This window comes from Episyrphus balteatus, chromosome 3 (genome assembly GCF_945859705.1).
Source record: "Episyrphus balteatus chromosome 3, idEpiBalt1.1, whole genome shotgun sequence".
NCBI lineage: Eukaryota > Metazoa > Arthropoda > Insecta > Diptera > Syrphidae > Episyrphus > Episyrphus balteatus.
In genome coordinates, this window is record NC_079136.1 from 129553731 (window position 1) to 129571121 (window position 17391).

At 28.9% G+C, this 17391-nt stretch overlaps 1 protein-coding gene across 6 annotated transcripts in view; it reads left to right on the forward strand.

Annotated features, from left to right (window-relative positions):
- The window catches only part of LOC129915942 (uncharacterized), a 175489-nt gene that overhangs the window by 19622 nt on the left and 138476 nt on the right, over positions 1-17391 (forward strand). The window lies entirely within an intron of this gene.

The window sequence follows — 17391 nt, forward strand, 5'->3', positions numbered from 1 at the left end:
TCTCATAATTCACACTCATTTATTACAAGAAAAAAAAAATCTAATTTGTCGCATTGCTTACAACTCTACCTTCCAAACTCTAGTGGGCAGGAACATTTTTAAACATCAAACAAAATTGAACACTTTGCTTCTCATAATTCACACTCACTTTTTCCAAGAAAAAAAAAATTATATGTCCCATTGTTTACAACTCTACCTTCCACACTATTAAGACCCCGCACTAGCGGCAATCTATGCTGTCTTGAAGGATGTAATGCATCGACACGCCTTCCAAGCAAAAGACAACGACTAAGGGGCGGCTGGCGATGGCAACAACGGTTCCGTAACATCTGAATTTTTCTGTAAATCTTTTTTTTTTTTTTTAAACACATCTGTGGTTTTTGTGTGTCTTCTTGGAATGATGCCATAATGATAGCTCTACGCGAGTATCTCTCTCTATCAAAGGTCAGAAAATGATGGTTAGGCAAAGTTATGCAAGATGACCAAAGACATCACATCATCTGACCAAATCACCTCTTGACTTGAGCTTGAGACTTGTGCTACATTTTATTAAAAAGAAGACAAGAATAACTTTTTTCGGTTGGAAATTTTTGTGGGTTTTTAAACACAAAACTTTAATAATAAATTTTCTTTTTTTTTTGCTTTGCAGAAAAAATTTTCTCAAAAAAAAAATTAAATGCGAATTAAAAAATGGTTTTTGGTCGCATACTCTCATCATTTTGGTGGGTAAATGGTATAATTTGAGGCTCATTTGTTTTGGGTCATGATAAAATTTTATGTGTTGTTGGTTTATTAATTTTGGTAGAAGTGCTTTTATGATTTATTACCGTGGTGGGTACCTTTTTTTTCATTTTCACAACCAACTAACCAACGAATAGATAGTTGGTTGGAATAGAGAAAATGAGGTTATTATAGACTTGGCACTGGTATTAATGATAGTTTAATGTTTTTGTCCCATGGAATATGAGAATTTTTATTTTTGTTTTATGACTAAACTTTGGTTATAGATAAAACAACATTGCAATACCTACAAAGAGATAAAAAATTTGGTTTGGAAGTTTGCAAGACATGAACAATCAATTCCGTAATAAATATTTAGTAAGGTTGCAGTAAATTTGTGTTTTTCTGTTGACCAATTTTTTTTTTTTTTGTTATAATAGTGTTGACCTTAGAATTTATAAATGCAGAAAATATTTAACAAGAGGAAATGATTAATTTTTACTTAAAAAAAAAATGGAAATAATACATACTTCCCCCGAAAGACCCTAGTTGTAGGGTCCTTAAGCATAGAACTCTGTACAAATAGTTGCATTATATTGGATTGGTTGAAGAAACTTCAGTTTTAAAGTTAAATCGAAAAAAAAACGATCATTTTGTGGTCATATTTTAACCTAAGGTCTCAAAATTAAAAATTTTGTATTTTTATAACTATCTATTCAAGTTTTAAGTATCACATATATTTTGACACTTGGAGTTGGTGAATTGTACCAAGAAAATTATAAGTCATGTTTTAGACCTTTACGTCTTGGGACCCTGCGACACACTGTCCAATGCTTATGAATCTTTTTTAGTAGGTAATGTATTTTAAAAATTATTCACATTATTGAGATCTCACTTTTTGGACCCTATAATATCTCCTTCATTACTTATTAAACTTTTTGAGTAATTTGGTCTTGAAATTAATTAAATTAAATTATATTTGAGGTGCTTCGGCTTAAGTAGGAAGAAATTTACCGACAAATTTAGGACCTCCTAATATTTCTTTGTTATGTAAAGTTTTTATTTCAAACTAATCTGAAAGAATTTTCGCTAACTAACGAAATAAAATTATATGTTTTATCTTATTATAAACCAATGATATTGGTTGGGATGGAGGTCTCAAAATAGAGCAATACGACATATTTAGACTAATGAACGAAAAATACAGAACTATGATTTCAAGTTAAAAAAAAAAAATTCAACTTCATGTTAAAATGAAAATCCGTAACATTTCCTTGCACCTTATTTCATAAAAAATAATCCTTGGAGTCTGTAAAATAAAGGATAGTGTTAAAAAAAAAAATCAGACTTCATTTTTTTTTCCTCTTCCGATGGTGTCTCAAGATTTTAAGTAATTACCACTTCCCAAAACATCTTCAGGAATAAAATATAAATATACAAAACAAAACGAGATATCCTTTTGTTTCACTTCCGAAAATTCTCATTAAAACAAAAGCCTGTAATTCCCCTTAAATATTAAATTCTTCAGAAAATCATAAATTCTAAGGAATTATATAAAATGTATGAAAGTGTAGGTGGTATTGTGAGTAGTAGCTATGTACTTCAAAAAAAAAAGTATTCCTTGTAAGATGAAAATGAATACAAGAAGAAAAAAAAATGTGAGAAAAAGAAAATAAAAACCCTTTGAAATAATAATAACACCCAGTCTCTTGTCTTTTTCTCTCTCCCACTTCTACCACCCATAGCTCTATTATATTCTCATTTTTTAAAACGTCCTTTTGCTTTATTGCAAAAAACACAACAACAAACAAAAAAAAAACAAACAAATAAGAACTATACTAGCTAGCGAATAAGAAACTCCATATGCAAATGAGAAGAATACGACAACGAAATGAAAAGGACTCCCTGTGAATTTATATAAATTTTTCATCTTGTTTTTTTGTTGCAAATATAACAACGAAACTAATTTAAATTTAGAAAACAAGAAAATTAAACAAAACGAAAAAAATAAAAGAAAATAGAGATAAAAACTTTCAAATAAGGATTTGCTAGAATTAAAAGACTCATCAGGATAAAATTAGAATAAAAAAAAATAAAAATCCCTCGGAACTGTTGGTAGAATTTTGCAAGGAAGAAATAAATAAAATAAGGATTCCATTCCACAAAGTGATAATTGCTGTTGACTTCGTCGAGACTTTTCATCATCAAATAAACAAGGCCTGACCGAACTAGAGATGGTGTCTTTCGTTTTGGTGATATCAAAAAATCTGAGATAGGTTAAGGACTATTTCGTCCCCCCCGGCAAATTGCTAACACGAGCGAATATTTTATTATTTTCCCATAATCCTTGTTGCCTTCACATACATATAGATTGTCTCTATCATTTTCCAAGAAGATAAGGATCCCGTATATTAAACTTTTATCCTTGAATCGATTGGCATGAGAAGAAGTTTTTTCCTTGTGTTAAACTTGCTCATCTACATTATACCAACTCGGAGTAGGCACAAATACACATTTCGTAAAAATTGAAACAGGATAAAGGAAAAAGGACGAAAAAGGATATGATTAAGGTGGGGATTTATTTATGGAGATACCTTTCAGTTCACACGAAAGAGTAAAAGACAAAAATGTAAAAATAAATTCCTATGAGCTTTGCATATATACCAACAGCAACACCATCCTTTTACTCCTCAAACCTCAACACCAAAAAAACATAAAGGATAATAGAGTCTCTCTCCTCGCAAAACGAAAAGAGAAAAGGAATGATATTGCAAAAGAAAATGATGGTGTGGTATATAGCACTTACAGAATATACACACTTCATTCAAAGAACATCAGTTTGGGGGGTGGAGAAGGTACCTATACGTTTGTGTGTTGAATGATGCCAGTTAATTATGGGAGCATTAAGTGTTAAGTGATTGAATTCGGCTTAAGCAATTCAATGTTCATTATGAATAAACATATGAAATAAGCAGCCGCATCAGCACACAAGCATTATATATTATCTAGGAAATTAAAAATGAAAAAGGATAAAAGAGGATAAAGCAAAGTTGGTCGATCATAATTGTATATGTGTGTATAAATATTGCATGTGAAAGTGAGTGTATGAATTCCTAAACAGGATGTTTTAATAACAATGACGCCATATGGTGGTTATAACAACGAGAAACTAATTAATATTAGAGAAATTATTTCACTTGGAGAATTATTATTTTTCGTTTTAACAAACTCAATGAGAGATTTATGTATAAGTGTGTTTTTGTGTGTGTGTTGCGAAGTGAGTAAGCTCTTCAAGGAAATATGTTTAAATAAATATTTTCAAATGGGACAGTGGAAGGGTTTTAATATTCTAATTTTAGACAAATACTTTTAAGGTTTTCTTGTATCGTACATTTTAGTAATATTTTACACAAAATTTTTACATTCCAATGTCATGGATATTTAAAATAATTACATATAAAATTTCTAGTAAAATCTGTCAAAGATCTATTCACAAGTTTTGCATAGAAAATCTACCACAAAATACTTTCCACCTACGAGAAACAGTTTTGCAAATTATTGAATATAATTTAATTAATGTAGGTAAAATTACCAAAAACACACATAAGCCAATATTCATTTAAATTTCTGCTTAAATGACATTAAAAAAAAATCAGAAAATTAACACACAAAAAAGTTACGTATACGCCCGAGTTATTTTCTTATATAACGAGGAATTTTTAGAAAAATAAAAATATAAAAAAATCTTCAAATGGGCCAAAATACTATTTAGTGCCTAAAAAAATGTCCCTTTTTTTGAATTTCATTTTTCTTGAAGAAAAAGTACAAATTAGTAGAAAAACTATATTGAGTTATATGTAAAATTAACATTATTTACTGTAACAAGTTTGAAACCCAAATTTGGATCGAATTGTTTTTTACAAATCACGTTAACAGTGTGGTTTATCTTGGTAACGCACTGGTATATAAAGTTTTAAAGCTGATTTTTGGTAATAAACTATAAAGAACATTTAGTTGAAATTAATTTTTTTGTGATTTAAATTCATAGGATAAAAATGTCCATATTTTTTTTCAAAACTCACTGTCCAAAGTGACAAATTTTTAAATTCCAAAAAATATCCACAAATAAGTTTTCACAAAAAAAAAACGTTTTCAAAATTTTTTATTTTTTTTTAATTGGGTTAAAAAATGTCCTTGTCTTTTGCGAGAAAATAAAAAAAACTATCTAACTGGTACGGTTAATAACCTTTATTATAAAAAAAATAATTGAGATCAGCTCAGTTGTTTATGACACAAACATTTTTTAACAAAATCGTTAGACCCATTTTTGAGTATAAACGGTGCAAAAGAAAATCAAAATCAGAGGCTTGAAAGCACAAATAGTAGTTGTTCTAGAAGCTAAAAAAGGCAATTTTCAAAATTATTATTAACCATTTAACCAATTTTAATAATTCAATTCTAATATAAATACAGTCTCAATTAAAGAGAATACAGCTCTAACTAATAACAAGATACTCCCAATTTATAATTTTTACTTGAGTAGAAAGCTGTACAAATACAAAATATTTCCTCAAAAAAGTCTTTTATATTTAATTCCCTTTGTTAATAGTTTATGAAAAATAATTTTTAATAATTAATTTTGGTTATTTTCATACAAACAATTATTTAATGAAGATTATCAAATTTATCTTAATTTTGTTATTAAATACGAAAAAAAAAAAATATGTAAAAGAATTTCATGCACTTTGTAGTATTTTTTTTTTTTTGGTTTTAAATAGAAATTACACTCCCATGAACTAAAATAAAATGACAGATGATAACTTATTTCCCCCGAAAATTTGCTGTCGTCAAAGAACAAGCTGAATAAAATTAAAAAAAAAATAAATACAAAAATTCATACATCGTTGTCAAAAAATATATTAAATTCGATTTGACATGGAAATTCTTTTTGGGTGAAAAATGAAAATAAAAACAACAAAGCAAATTGCAACCTTCATCATAAATCATAAATAAAAAATCAGAATCGCATGAAGCAGAAGCAAAAGCAGCAGCAACCGAGTACCAACACCAGAAGGCAGTAGCAGCAGCAACTAGCAACACAACGATGGCGTTCATCCCTAAAAACACAGTGGGAAATGTTTGGCAAGTGTTTGCCAAAAAAATAAAGAAGAAAAAAAAAAACTGCTATCTGCGGCCCTTTTATTTTGGGCCAATTGCCAGAAACAATTTTTTGGTCAAAAAAGAATTTTTTACCGCCGCGTGTCTAAAGCGGTTGCCAAATGCCTCCTGATGCATCATCATCACTAGCATCATCATCATCATCATCTGTAGGTACATCATGTCAATTGGAGATCTTATAAGAGTGAGAGAGAGAGAAAATGTTGTGCCGTACATTTCTGAAATTTCATTTTCTTTTCGTTTAAACAATTTTTGATTCGTTTTTTTTTCCTCTTTTTTTTGTGAAGTTTATTTTCGGTGCATTTTTTCATGGTCAAGGTCAAAATGTAAGAATCCCTCGTTTGCGTTTTCTTTATCTCACTCACGCTCTCACGTCATTTTCGAGTGATTATATTTAAAGATACACTCAGTTTGTGTAGAATTTTCGACAAAAAAAAAAGAATTAAATTAAATTATTACTTTGCCACTGCCATTGCCAAGGCTGGTTGTTAATTCACTCTTAATTCGTATTCGAACAACTACGAGTAGGAAGGTGTGTGTATGTGTTTGTGAATTTCAATTTCCTGACTCTATTTTTGGACGGAAGTCATTAGCGATCGTAATTTGAGGGGGTGGTACTGTGAAAATAATTTAACTTAGGGGGGCGATGTGGAATGCATTTTTTTTTTTGCTAATTCGATAAATATATATACAAAAAAAGGGGTTCGTTGCAAGAAGTAGCGTAGGGAGAGATTGTTGCATCAACAAAATAAACAAATGGGGTACAAACAAGTCACCAGCGAGTGTGTGAAAAGGGTGAACTTAAAAACCAAACAGACAATTTGTTAAACATTTTTTTGTATTTTTGCATGTAAATTGCAAGCAACCATGCAACAGAGAGATGAAGAAGAATTTCAGAAATTCACTTTGATGAATCATTTTAATTTTACGCTTTTGCAGTTCAGTAGAGTCAAATTTTAGAATTTATTTGAATTTTTTGGCAAAGACTTGTTGGAAAAGACGAGAAATAAATTTTGAAATATATATTGAACTGATGAGTTTTTGTTAAGGAGCAAATTAATGGTGAAATTGAAATTTCTTTCAAAAAATGAATTCCAAACATGTTCCACATTTTTGCTCTTATGAAATTTTCCTTTTTTCTGAAATTCAACGAAGAGTGTTATTAGCACTTAAATCTTGTTCAACTCTCTAAAGAAAACGTTCTACAACGTAAAATGGGTACTTTTACAACTTTTGAGAATCAAAACTATATTTCTGAAGTGAAAACTTCTTTAGTATCGTAGTGATTTGAAACACGATGAAACGAAAAATCAATTAATTATAACTTTTTTGTTTTATTAGATAGATAAATCAAATTTATATTGTAGAGAGGTAAAAAAATAAACTATAAATGTACAAAATGTCAAATAATTTTATATTCAAAATCCTGAGATAAAGGTGAAAAAATTTTCTTTTTCTAAACACGATATATTATATAACATTTCATTTGATATATCACACATAACGGTACGTACTCTACAAGTTACACAATCTTAAATTGAAGAAGTTAAAAAATACCTCAAAGCACCTGTGTAGATCTGTTGCCGATGACCAGCCACAAGTGTAGGACATGGCTGGCCTTAATAAATTCTTACTTTTTTTGTAGGCATCGTAGAAATATGATTGAAGCGTCATATAAAAGGTGAAATAATAAGCTTTCACATGATATAAAATTTATTATAGGTTGGCATTTAAAAAAATGGATTTAATGATGTAAGAAGAGAAAAAAGATTGATTTTTTTTTTTGCTTTTTTTATGAAAACTGATTGGGTTCAAAAAATTCTAGCTCTTTATGTAGATGTTGTATAGAAATGGTCGATACAAATATTTTGAACTGAAACAATAAGCTTATATACAGATGAAAATCATGTGTGCTATTCAAACGTGGTACAAGTTAAACCTTAAAAATAATTTTTCTTTAAAAAATAATCGTGAAAATCTAACTTAACTCCATCACCTTTAAATTCATTGTTTTTTTTTATACATATAAAAAATGATTTTTTAAGGTTTGACTTCTACCACGTTTGATTTTTTTTTTGTTTCAAATCTTTTGGTCTTCAAAAGTTGTCATTATACTTCCTCCTACACAAAACTTTCAACTCAATTTATTTCGCCATGTTACTGTATATCACATCAATATTAATTAATTAAATCATTATTTCTTAAATGGCGCCCAACACTTTACGCTCACACCCAGTAAAATGTCCAAACAATGTCCAACAGTCAAAAAATATTACATAAAAGTATTTTTTTTTTTTTTATTTTTCTTCCAAAGTTCAAACAAAACAAACATTTTTTCGGCTAACAAGAAGGGTTCGTCATGTTCCTAACCCCTTTCTTACAAAAACTAACAACAATCGACAAAAGAAGAAGAAGACGAAAAAAAAAACTGATTTTGTATACTCAACCAAGATGTCAAAAACTGTCAAACAGCATTATATTGATGTCTTTGCATGACTTCTAGTCTGTGTTTTCTTTTTCTTTCTCTATTTTTTTTTTAGTTTGCCCTCAAAACTTTACCAATAATTTATGTAGCCTCACAGTCATATTATAGGTAAACAAAACATCGCAAAGAATGAAGGAGCAAACTTTGAAACAACAAACAATGGAAAAGTCATCATACAAGTACGAGTATAGCAGGACAAACAAACACACACACAAACTGGACCCCAGGTCCGAGCTTATAGTTTAGAGAAAGAGCGAATCCTATTTCCCTTTTATCATTTTACAGCAAAAATAAAAAAAAACTACATATTTGTGTGTGTTCAAAGCAAACGGATTGTGTTTGCTAAAAAGTGTAAACAGATATTTCAACTTTGTTTGCAGGCAGAGAAGAAAAGGAACATAGAAACAGAAGCATATCATCATCATCAACATTATCCAGTAGCTGCTGGCTGGTGCTGGAGTAGATTTCTATCATCAATATGAACTTCGTCATCATCATCTTCATCATCATCGTCGTGCGTCAACATCAGCAGAGATATCAGTTTTCATTTTTCATAATTCGAAAAGTGTAAATCAATCATCAGAAGGGAATTTTTCAAAAAAAAAACAACAACCTTCTCAACTACCAACCAAGTCAGCCAATCCTGTGTTTCCGAAATCGCCTTGGCTTGATTTGTGTTCTTCTTGAATTGTATCAGATGTCCTTGTGCAGTCATATCGTCATCGCACACACAGTTGGCTTTGCGTTTTTGATTGATGGAAAAAGGGAGTTTAATACACAGAACTGAGCGAAGCCAGTAGAAATTTAATTACTAAACAGCTAGCGACCACCACGCCCCTCAGGGGACGATGGATGAAGTATTTTTCAAAGAATTTCTTCAATTTACCATCACAAAACGCAAAGAAGAAAAAAAGAATTTCGTCATCGCGCTATGTCATCCACACCGGTGCGGTGGTGGTGGTGATGATGGTGGTGCCACTAGTGCCGGTAATGGTGGTGTGTGGCAAAGTGGCAGTATCGTTGTGGTGGTGGTTTTGATGTGAGCAAACCCATATTCAAGTTCAAGTTCAAGGATAAAATTTTTCATTCAACTCCTGTGATGGTGGTGCACATTTTGAGTTCTTTCATAGTCTTTGTGGATAAGAATTTGTCATTCATTCAATATTGAGAGGGAACTATTGATTTTTTTTTTTTTTTTTCATTATTTCTTCGACTGAATCGGGACAGTTTGACATTTTTTTTTACGAGCCTATAGTAGATATGAGCCAGACTGGTTTTATTGTGTAGTTTAGTAGAGGTTTTATAGAGAAAATTTTATTGCTATAGTAAACGCAGGATTTGAATGAATTGACTCATATTTTTTGTTTTGTTTTTAGTTTCGTGTCTACTCATGTAAGTATGTTTACTTTATCTCACTTTACCATAAAAAAAAAATAGACAAAAACAAAAATTGCTGTCACAGTAATAAAATTAGGTTTAATGGTCTGTTGGTCATGAAAAAAAGCTTAAATCATTTTTATCACGAAAGTAGTTCACACTTTTTTTATAGTTTGCTATCAAGGTTTGTAGAAATGAAAAGAATCCTGAAAGGAAAATCAACTGATTTTTTCGAGATGTATGCTTAAAATAAATCGTTTTTCGTTCAAAATCAAAATTAAAAATATTAAAAATGCACAATGATTTTTTTTTATTTTTCGCAGTTTTTTTAATTTTTAAAAAACTTAGATCCATGTTTAAATAAACATGGATTTTCATGACTAAATCTTACATTTCAATAAAAAATATAAATTCAGTTATATAATTATTCGAAAAATATATAAATCTATTAAAAAAATTTAAAATGCTACAGGTTGCTTACTAGGGTGTATACATAATATTTTTTTTTTATTTTTTTTAAATGTGCAGAAGTAGAAATGTAGTTCATACAATTCTTAAGAAAAAAAAAATTATAAATTACCATTTTACGAACATTTATTTTCAGTTAAAATGAGAAATGTGGTTTACTCGGGCGTATACGTAACTTAATTGTTATTGATTTTGAAAATCGTTTTTTACTTGTGAAATACTAGTTACTATAAGACAAGTTTATAATTTGTAAAATAAAATTAAAATTGAACAAAATTTAAAAAAATCGATTTTTTAACAAAACAATACTTTGGCTCCCACTTGATTTTTCATGAATAGGACCTTGTACTTAATTTTCTTAACACAACAGGACTGTTATGAATTGATTGATATTTTTAAATTCTTAATTAAATTTTAATATGTTTTTTAAACAGACAGTTTTTATAGAAGAAATTTTGTAATTGGATAATTTTGTCTCCAACATAAACCTTTTTTACTGAATAATAAAAATAAAGTATTTGCTGTTTTTTTAAGACAGTTTCCAATGTTTCTTACCAAAGATCCTTGGTAGTAAAACAAAAATATGTATAAAAAAAAAGAAAAAGCAACAAAAGAGTAATAAAAAATATTTTTTAAAGGTGTTTTTTCTTGCTAATGAAATATTTATTACCTCGCAAGCCTGTGAACAAGTTAACCAAAAAAAAATAAACCAATGTCTCAAATTTCTTCTTAAAACAAAAAAAGAAATCATTTGAAACTAAAAAAAAAACATTAATTACTCAAAGGTAAACCCTGAATAACTCCCACAGGTATAATTACAACAACTAGCCTTCTTTTGAAAGAAAAAAATTCAAATAAAACAAAAAGTGAAAAAAAAAAGAAAAACACTCATCAAACTCTGTGCCAAAGTATCTATTTGCTTTATTATTTCGCTTACCATCAGTAGTCCCTACAATTTCGTCCTTCTTACCACCCAACCCATCCACTTCCATACACACCGAACCGACACAGCACCGATTGACTAAATTACGAACATAAAACGATACAAACAGAACTTCTCCCCCGAGCCATTGGCATTTAATAACAAAAACCTTTTTGAGTCCGAGAGAAAGATTGATGAAGGATCCTTGTGGTAACATAAGGACATTAATTAAATTATCCTATAATATCGAAGGTAAATCTTTTCTAAGAATTTTCTTTTTTTTTTATTCTTTTTATCTTCGTTTTTTTTTTTCTTCAGCAAAACAAATAAATTTGCAGTTTTCATTTACGTCCCATCTTTTTTTTTGACAAAAAAGTCCAAACTTTATTCTTCTTCCTTTGTCTCTGGAGAGAAATTCTTATAGCAAAAGTTTTTATTTTTCAATTTATATTTTTTTTTTTTAGAAAATTTTAATATTAGGTAAAAAAAAACAAGTAAAATTATGAAGGATGAATAGAAGACAGGAGGAGGAGTGAAGAATAAAGTATAAAAATGCTCAAGGTGTCGTATAAACGTAAAGTGAAAGTTTTTGTGCTCATTAAAAGTTATGTTTCTCTTGTATCATCATTGCTCGTAAAATGAAAAGCAGGAGCAGTGAAAAGAAGATCCTTTTTTTTACTTTCAATAAAATTTAAAAAAGAGGATATTTTAATGTAGAAGAAGTTGTTCTTCAAAAAATTTAGCTTTTTATTTATTTATTCATTCGATTACTTATATTTTTTTTTGATTACAAATCGATGTTCAATGGCGAGGAAAAGCAATCTTTTCTTTTTTGGTGGTAAAGGAGATGATTGGTAAAAATAAAAGAGAAAATAATTGCTCGGAAATAATTTCTTTATTTAAAGGGAAATCAATTTCCCAGTAAATATGTGTGTATAAATTTTTTTACTTGCCTCTGTGTGGTCCAGGAAATTAATATGCCTTCACATCCTGTATTGTGAATCCGGTTACTGCTGATGGTTATGCGTAATACTACAGTGCATAAAGTGAATTTACTTCTTTTTTTTTGTAATCATACGAAATCGATTCGATTTGGTTTTGTAATTATTTTTGCGGACAGATATAATAATTGTCATTTGGTGCTGTTTCCGTTGCTGTCTGTTAATTTGTTTTAATTTTTTTTTTTTGTGGAACTTTTGTGATCAATATTTTTTGTATGGAGTTATACAATTTTTTTTCGGCAAGATATTAAGGAAATTTGGGAAAATTAATTCTGATAAAAAATTTGAGTTTTCATTCTGATTTATACTTTTAAAATGATTTCCTTTCCCAAAATTGGAAAAATCTTTCCAAGGTCTTAAATTTGTTTTTTAGAAAAGCTCCTTAGATCGGAATCAGGCTATTGGAAAATTATTCAAAATAATCAATTATTAAAAATATAAATGAGGAGATCCCCCAAAAAAATATGATGTTCTCAATTTAAGGACCCTACTTCATTTTCTAAATTTAAACTTTACTTACATTCAAGTATTATATTTATTCAACCAAATTACTGTTCAGTTTTAAACTTTTCTTTAAATTAAGTATTTGATCATTGGGACCCAATATTTTATGGATCTTATTTTTTTTTATTGGGACTTTAAAACATTTTGCTAATATAATTATTTTAGTTAATTTTGTTACTTTCAAGTATTATTATTTATGACTTTATTTTAACCCAATTTTGTTTTTATCAAATATGGTCCTAAATTTCCAGATTTTGTCCATAAAACTTTTCAGGGTCTTATGGTATTTTAATTGTTTTTGATTGTAATGCATAGTCCAAAAACAAAAAATATCTGCTTTTGGGTCAAAAAATGGTACTCTATTCCAATTTGTTCCTCTTGTATGAATTGACATTAGGTTTTTCTAAGGTCTACCTTGAGATAGTATTTTTCTAGCTTTGCACAATTCTTTTTTTTAATGCCTGCCCTTAAGAATTGATTAACAATTACGCCAATGTTTCTCAATTTATTATAATCTGAAGGATTTGCAAATAAATATTCTGATTAATGAATTGACCATTTTCGGAATCAGTCGACCTCTTAATCATTTGTCTGTTAAAAATGTCAAAATGTCATATTGCGTCACACAAATCAAATGAATACATATTGTTGGTGCTCCCAAAAAGGGGTCGTATTCAATTAACTCACCATTCAAAATATTCTGACTCATAAAAAATAATTAAAAATATATAAAACAAACTCCATTTCAAGGTCAAAACTCGAGACTACACGCTTTTGTCCAATTATTTGTCTGACATACAAAAATTATTCCATCCCACTAAGTTAGATTTACAGAAAAATAAAAAAAATAAAAAAAACTAGCAATTACCGTCGCCATTATTATGTTTCGAATATCATCATTTCATTGTTGTCGTCATTCGAATACAAAACAAACAAAAAATACAATAAAAAAAATCTCCAAAAAAAACACACAAAACTCTTCAACTTCCAATGTCAGTCACGCTATTATAACAAATCATGCATGCGCTTTAATGACAACTACTTTATACTCATTTTTTGACAACCGACCGCAACTACTAGGCACTGATAAATGATTACTTAATTCCTTTTTCATTATACAAATAATAACAACAAAAATGAGAATTACCCAAAAGAGCCCCAGACAAATACACAAAATGTCACGCATTGGTAACCCCATTCAGGCTCAAACCAGCCATAAATATTTTCAAGGATATTTTTGTGCTCCTCTTGACGAAACTCAAACCTCCTAAATATTAAATCATAGACTTTAACATCACCAAACTCACTCACTCACTTTGTCCCACTTATCTACGAGAATGATCAACGACCAAAAATGATTGCGTGAATAATAAATGATAGCCAAAGTGAAAAACCATTTGACTTAGGGAATCAAATTAAGATTTTCGGCATTAAAAATTTAAGTAGAGGTCCAATTCGTGCGAACTCAAATGATTTTTTGTTAAAAAAAATTAAAAGAAATAGGTATAATAAAAAAAACAAATAATATTGAGTGCTTTCACCCACGCAGCAATTTAGTTTCACAAAATTTTTACCGGCCAATTTGTGGAATTTCACGAAATTCGATAGGAAGTTGAAGCCTGAACAATTTTTGGAAATTGAATTTGAAACAGGGTTAGAGGAGGAAAATAGTAATAAAATAAAAATTAACGACACCCTGTGTGTGCACGATAGTGTTGGACAGTGATGTGCAATATTTGTGTCATTTTAATTATATTTTTGAAAATTATTGTTTTAATGAGTATCTTTCTAAGAGAAAGTGTGTTACTAGAGGTCCCAAACTTGTTTTTAAGAAGGTACACAAAATTAAACTATAACAATGATACTGTTATAATTGCGAATGATGTGAAGTTTTTCCAAGTCTTACCCCACCACTCCAAAGATTTTTATTTAAAAAAAAAAAAAACTATAAGGTCATAAGATTTCTGTTAGACTTAAATGCATTTTTATAGTTTAGTTTAAATTTTTTGTTGGATCACTAATGCCAAAAGTAAATACCTATTTGTTATTTAACTATTCTTCATAGTCTTGTTTTTTATATCAAATATGGTTATCTCATAAAGAAGTAAGACCCTAAATTAAATATTTTTTTTTAACATTTTGGGACCATTTTATACCATACATTTTATTCATATCACTATAATATTAAAAATGTTTTTATAAATGTATTTCTACTCAATTTTTGAGGACCCTTAATTTTAAAGGACCTCCGTTTTCAATAAAATAAATGTATTTTTTATTAAAAATAAGAGAAACACTATGAAAATATTTAAACTTTATCTGGGAAAACAAGATGGGTTTGATTTTTAAGTTCAGTCTACTATTCTTCAGAGGTTTTGTTAAAGTTACCAATTTTTTGCGCAGTACCGTAAAGACATTAAGAATCAATTTAACATCCTTTTTGTTGTTGTTGGAAGAAGAATTTCGCATGCCATAAAAGCTAATGAAGAATATGAAACCTATACTCTCTCTCCCTTATTAATTTTATTTTTCGGGAGATGGACTGAGTAAACCAAATTGATGAAGGCTATAATACACATGGATACAAAAGAGGTCCTGAGGTGTTTCATTTATAAATCAGTGAGAAACCAGGGTGTCGAATTACTAGCCCTAGGCTTTTAAAATATAATTATGGACAAGAATTTGCTTGAGAGGGTTATAAAATTTGGTGAAAGGTGGTTCAAATTATTATTTTATAAGGTTTCTTAATTAGCCGGAAAGGAGAAATATTTAGGGGTTGGAAGGCATGATTCTGTTTTTGGGGAAAAAAAAATGGTTTAAAATAATATCGGATTGTGACGATTACAAAATGGTTATCGCTGGTACAAACGAAGTTATTAAATTCCCTAAAAATGATTAATTAATGATTTCGATTGATAAATGTCAGTTTTTCTTCTTAAATCTAGATCTAAAACGCATATTTTTGGAGTTAAAAACTATAAAATAATATTTATTGTTTTTTTTTTGTCTAACAACCTCAATAAGTCCATCATAATTCCGACAATATTCAAAAGTAGGCCATTCAATTATTAAAAAAATATATAAATCAAAACGAGTCCAGTTTAGTTTTGCTTTGAAACTAATACAGGGTGTCTTTCAAAAACTCAATTTTTTAAAAATTTTTTTAAATACAAACTAATTTTTAGTTTTTTTCAGTAATGCTTAATTTGATAGAGAATTTTCCGCTTTTCAAAAAAAAAATTAATATTAAGTTGTGCACCTAAAAGGAGCTTTCCAAAAAATTTTCTGGCTTCCAAAGTTTTTTTCAACTCGAATTTTGGATCAGTCAAAATATTTTCCTTAAGTCAGTCGTCTAACACTTTTAATTTAATTAAATCAAATGCAATTAAAATATTGTATTTTATCCAAAGCCACCCTGTAAACACAAATCGTTCTCTGCATGCCAAAAACGATTGATCTTGTAAATTTTGTTCAAAAATTTTCTGCATTTAAATTGATGGATTTGCACAAAAAAAAATGTATGTATGTCTACATACAAAACCCATCAATGCCAAGAATAACAAACAGCTCTTGCATCAACAGCTGTTTCTAATTACAAAAAATCTTTTCTCATATTTTGTTCGCCAACAACAACAATACTAACTAGCAACACACTATTCTGACAACAACGTTTGGTTTTGAGTCTTTTTTAGTTGATGGGATCTTTTACCTCAACAAAATTAATTTTATTATCTTTGGATATGTTCCACTAAAACCAAAATACAACAAAATTTTGAAAGGAAACAAATTTTTCCATCCGTCCGTCGTCGTTGTCGTCTTTGGTAGCGTTGTTCTTCAGTTCAAGCAAGCCGTCTACGTCGTGTCGTCCGTTCGTCTGTCGTATATTGGTCGATTATACAATTTTATTTTATAGTTTTGTGTTCACGATTTATCTCTTGGTATATATTATAGAGTGCAGCGCACATCCTGACAGCTATTGGGCACACTATTTGTAGTGTCTGTAGCTTACTGTAGCTGTTTTGGCTGATAAGACAGTGGAACAGGATAATTTTAGAATTGGTAAAATTTCAAAAACAAAAACTATGAACTCCGTGTTTGGATTAAGGTATTTATTTAACAAAGAAGCCAAGATATATATTAACCTTTTTAAAAAATAAACGATGTTAAAAAATGCATGATGACAAATTTTTAACCGAAAACTGTCAAAATCAATTCATCAAGTGTTTTTCATCTAATTTTTGTTCCACTTTTACAATAAAATATCCCACTGTTTGGCTTTTTTCGTTTATATTCTTTGTCGTTTTAGTTTTCTTTTTTGGTATTTTAATTTATTTTCGCCCCAGCAAATACTCAACCAAGGACGACACTCTCTAATTGAATAATTTTTGGTCGTCCATCTTTTTTTTTTCTTATTTATTTTTGTTTTTGCTTCTTGTCTATATTAGACAAACTGTCGTCGACAAACACCCTGGGTGATTTTCGGGCTAATTTATTTTATCTTTTATTTATTGCACAAAAAAAAAAACAAAATAGACAAAATAAAATTTTAAAAGTAACCCAAAAGTTGAAAATAAAAATAAATCTTCCTTTGATTCTAATTTACTTGTATTTTTTTTAAATTTTTAGTGAAAAGAAAAAAATAAATTTTCTTTTGGGATTTTCACAAAAAAAAAAAAAAAACATTTGAGTAATACTTTTATTCAAATAATTTTTATTTTTTAATTTATATATTTTTC